Here is a 5,337-nt window from a genome sequence, read left to right as displayed (position 1 = left end):
AATTATATGCTGAATATTTATCATGTTTATCAAAAGAAAGAGTATTCAATCCATGGCTGATATTCTGAATTATAACTAAACTGCCACTTACTGTAAAAGGAGGGATTAAAATTGGTAGTCATTGGTGACACAAAATACCTTCACACGCTTCACTTAACAAAAAGGAAAAGGAACCCATTTACCAGCTCTTCAAAAGCTTCCTCTGAATAAAAGGAAATGTGGGGTATGTCAATATAAGACAGCAGTCCATTTACATAAAAACCCAAAAGAAGGTGAAAACACAGGCTATGAGCACTCACAATCATGTTCAACCACACCACATTCTTTATGTGCCTGTCCCAAGTCAGGAGCCTGTTGTTCAGTGGTTTTCGTTGGTTCATGTCTGTCATATCTGTTTTTCGTAAATTGTTGTGTTGTAAATAAGGCCATTAGTTTTCTCAATTGAATTGTTTCATATTTTTCATGTCGGGGCCTTTTATAGCCAACCAATAGGTATGGGTTTTTCTCATTGTTGAAGGCTGTACAGTTGCCTGTAATTGTTTACACCCACTTCATTTGAAATTTGGTGGATAGTTGTCTCATTGGCAATCATACCACATATATCTCCTTATTTTTATATTAATAGAAATCCTTCTATCCGTACTATATGTCAATGGTAATGTAGCTCTTCATTTAATATAACAATGATGTGGTATGATTATCAATGGAACAACTATCCACAAGAGACATAAAAATGTAAATATTAGCTACAATAGATCACCAAACAGCCTTCAACGTTGAGCAAAACCCATGCACTGAAATAAATACATGAAATATTTGCCACTGGACATTAATCAGTAACAACCAGTCAGTCAATCTCATGCTTTATGGTTAAAAGGTTAAATTGTTAAAAAAAAGTTTATGGTATGAATGGAAGATGTGTATATTATTCATTAGAACAATCTAAAGGCCTTCCCAATATGGTAAGGAATAAATATATGACTTAGGGGTAGGGATGTGAGCATATAATTTGAAGGTGGCATGGCATGACTGGAGCCCCTTTACCCTCATCAACAAAAGCATACATTGCAAACAAAGTAACACAAGCTCTAGTGAGCTTTTAAAGTCGACATTATACTAGTAATACATTACACACAAACAAAATAACATGCGAACAAACACATAATATTAAGACTAACATACATACATATACAATAAGACATAAAACAGCAAGCATTCAAGCACATAAGCAAAATAGAATAATACTGTTCATGCAGATAAATTATAAAATCAAAGCAAACTAATTTAGCATAAAAGCAGCAAAAAAGCCAAACTAAGCTCAAATCACAAAGCACTAATTGCATGCATTACATTGGCATGAGCTGCCATTCTAAGTCTGTATTAAAATGGAAAATTGAATTAGAGAATTTTCCTGTCTTATGTGGTTTGGCAGCTCACTCCATAATTGTGCAGCACTAAAACGGAATGATTTTAGCCCATACTCTCGGTATATCAGCTGTATCCTTGGATCTAAAATTATAACGTTGAGTTTTGATATTTATTAAGTTATGAAGATAACTCTGACTTTTCTTGTGTACAATTTTTAACGTTTCAATTCCAATAGTTCTAAGTCTGCGAATTGTTAAAGATGGAAGTTTAGAAGTCAAAAGTAAATGTTCGATGCTGCTTATATAGTCCTCATATATGAAGCGGAGAGCTCTTTCCTGAATTTTTTCAATTTTTTTTGTGTATTTTTTTCACTACAGAAATGCCAAATTACTGGACAATAATTAAAATTTGAAAGAATGAAAGAGTAGTTAGCTGTTAGACGTCCCAACCTGTTTAAATATGTGCCAATACGTTTAAGAATGTTAAGTTGTCTTGAAGCTTTTTTACAAATTTGTGAGATATGTTTATCAAAATTTAGTTCAAAGTCTATCGTTACACCAAGGTGTTTAACATCTTCATCACATGAAATTTGTTTGCCTTCTAAATCAAAAGTTAAATTATATTTTTTTTTTGTCTTTTTCCCAATAGCGAAGGTTTAGGAGAAGATAAATATCTGTACAGTTTTTGAGTAGTAGAAAACAATTTTACAATAAGAGAAAAAGACAAAACCGATAGTGCCCAAGAAAAGACTTGTAACAGCAATTAAGGAGTTTGGGAAGGGGATCTGAACGGTTTTTCTATATATATCACAATTAATTATATGAGAGGGGAATGACACCTCTTGGACTACCCTAAGGTGCACTAGATACGTATTTCCATAAAAAGAAAGAAATATTTGATGTTTTAGTGTGAAAAAATTGAAATGTACCCCAAAAATTGATTTTTTGACCTTGAGTTGGGTTTGAAAGGTCAAAGGTAAATTGCAGTGGTACAAGACATATACATGCATGTCAAATATGAAAAGTTTAAATTGTATGTCTAAAGACCCATTCAACGTTACATGAGCATAACCAAAGAAGAGTAAATACTACAAAAGCAACACAACAATACGTCTCTCTTCTTTGACCAGTCTTACTGGATAAAAAAAGGCGGATGATACCAAGACAGTTGGAAAAAGAAATTGACAACACCATGGCAAAAAACTAAATCACAATAAATCACTGCATAGAAAACTAGAGATTAAGTAACACAAAAAACCAAAAAGGTGATTATCCCATGTGCTCTGGAAGGGGGAGTAGATCCTGCTCCAACCGTCGTGTTACTGCTATGAAATATGTTGACAGGTTGTATAAAGTGATTACGCATCGTGCAATAGCGTATTGGTAATTTATTTTTATCTAACCGTAAGACATTAAAAAATTCTTAAACCATTGTCATGTAAATTTTATAATCGTAAAACTTGCCCAAATGAGAAAATGAAACAATTGGAAGCTTTTGAAAGCGGACCATTTACTCATTACAAAAACGGGCCCTGTTTATTCAAGGTAATAAACCATAAATTATGGTGTAGGGGGCCACTAATTGAGCAGGATCTACCGTTTCCCTTCCGGAGCACCTGAGATCACCCTCGGTTTTTTGTGGGTTTCGTGTTGCTCAGACTTTAGCTTTCTATGTTGTGTTTTGTTTACTGTTTTTTTGTGTTTTGGTCGGGTTTTTGTCGAGCCTGAGACTTCTGTCGCATACAGCTCGACACAGGAATAGTGATTCGGCGGCGGCGGCGTTAACAAACTTCTTAAAATCTTGATATTTCGGAAGGTAGAACACCTGGATCTTTCATAATTTGTATACAGATATCTTATGTTATGAAGTTTCCGTCAGACTCTGTCATCTGTCCATTGTCCTTGACCTCATTTTAATGGTTCAGCGATTTCTTGAAAAAAAAAATGTTTTTAGTATTGCTAATTTCTCTCTTATTATGAGTAATAGGATAACTATATTTCGTATGTGCGTTCCTTGCAAGGTCCTCATGCCTGTCAGGTAGTTTTCACTTGACCTCGACCTCATTTCAAGGATCAGTGAACAAAGTTAAGTTTTCGTGGTCATGTCCAATCTCAGACACTATAAGCAGTAGGTCTACTATATTTGGTGTATGCAATGATTGTAAAAGGTGTACATATCCAACTGACAGGTGTCATCTGACCTTGACATCATTTTCATGGTTCAGTGGTTAAAGTTAAGTTTTTGTGTTTTGGTCTGTTTTTCTAATACTGTATGCCATAGGTCAACTATATTTGGTGTATGAAAATATTTTACAATATACATGTCAGTCTGGCATGTTTTATTTGACCTTGACCTCATTTGTACGGTTCATTGCTCAATGTTAAGATTTTGTTGTTTGGTCTGTTTTTTTTTTCTAATACTATAAGCAATAGGTCAACTATATTTGGTGTATGGAATTATTGTAAGGTGTATATGTCTGTCTGGCAATTATCATCTGACCATGACTTAATTTTCATGGTTGATTGATCAAACTTAAGTTTTCCTGGTTAAGTTTGTTTCTTATATACTATATGCAATAGGTCAACTAAATTTAAAGCATGTAATGCTTGTAAGGTGTTCATGTCTGTCTGACAGGGTTCATCTGACCTTGAACTCATATTCATGGTTCATTGATCAATGTTAAGTTTTCCTGGTTAAGTTTGTTTCTTAGATGTGCAATAGGTCAACTACATTTTAAGTATATTTGGTGGTGTATGGAATAATTGTAAGGTGTACACGTATTTCCAGTTTTGTTTATCTGACCTTGACCTCATTTTCTTGGATCATGTTAAGTTTATGTGATAGTTGTAGTAACGCTTTACATTTAGGACTATCAACATATATAAAATCAATGGTTAGTAAAGAAGGCGAGACATTTCAGCGTGTGCACTCTTTGTTTTTTTTTTTTTTTTTTTTATTTTTGTCATGATGATTATATGTATGATCCACTAAGAGCTTTATTTATCCATATCAAGTCAAATGTATTACCTGCATATATACTGATTCTAAACACAATAAAATGATATTTTGTGTTGTGTTTAGATTGACAATTAATGTAACCTGTTCCCCGACTTGCTCAGTAAACTTTGTCAAAATTAATAACTTATGGAACGGGAGATCCCAAATAACTATTTAAACTTGCAAACGACACCCCATACAAAAACAAACATAAAATCAAAATTAAAACAATTATAGTATAAAATTGAGAATGGAAATGGGGAATATTTCAAAGAGACAACAACCCGACCAAAGAGCAGATAACAGCCGAAGGCCACCAAATAAGAATAAATCCCTGAGCAGGCGATTCGTTGAAATATTACAGACTGTAAGGTATAATGTGTAAGATTGATTTTAGATTTTAAGCCATCTTTTAGGAGGAGAGGGAAAAAATTATTACTAGTATTATCAATAATATTCATTTGATCTTAATATGCATCATGTTTAATATTGTTATTTTGTTGATTTTTACTAAGCGCTAAGGGAAAGTTTTTAATTATGAATTTGAAGAAAAAGGGAAACAAGGGACTAGAATTTAAAAAAAAAAATGCCCTTAGCCAAAGCCTGAAGCAGTCATCGTTCATTTCTTGAAAATTTTACATATTGATCTCCGTTTTATATGATTAAGTACACACGGTAATTTGAATAAATGATTTATCTTTTTAAAAAATTAATTTTGTTTTCATTGATAGATTAATGTTGCCTTGTAAAATGATATTTATAACGTGTTCCCTTCAGATTTATTAACCGACTTACGATGGAGAGTTGTCTCATTGGCACTCATACCACATCTTCTTATATCTATTTACAAACACTCTTCACAATTCATCTCGACCTCGTAAAAGGGTATACAATTTATTTACGATGCCCTCTTGCAATACATGTATATAAATATATATATATGTATATATATATATATATTACATTGAATTT

At 33.0% G+C, this 5,337-nt stretch overlaps 1 protein-coding gene across 2 annotated transcripts in view; it reads right to left on the bottom strand.

The window, feature by feature from the left end:
- The window catches only part of LOC127723592 (U11/U12 small nuclear ribonucleoprotein 25 kDa protein-like), a 41,987-nt gene that overhangs the window by 33,891 nt on the left and 2,759 nt on the right, over positions 1-5,337 (bottom strand). The gene's annotated exons all lie outside the window — the stretch shown is intronic.

This window comes from Mytilus californianus, unplaced genomic scaffold (genome assembly GCF_021869535.1).
Source record: "Mytilus californianus isolate M0D057914Y unplaced genomic scaffold, xbMytCali1.0.p SCAF_13, whole genome shotgun sequence".
NCBI classification, from domain to species: Eukaryota; Metazoa; Mollusca; class Bivalvia; order Mytilida; family Mytilidae; genus Mytilus; species Mytilus californianus.
Note: the sequence above shows the minus strand (reverse complement) of the source record. Positions and strands in the feature narration are given on the sequence as shown.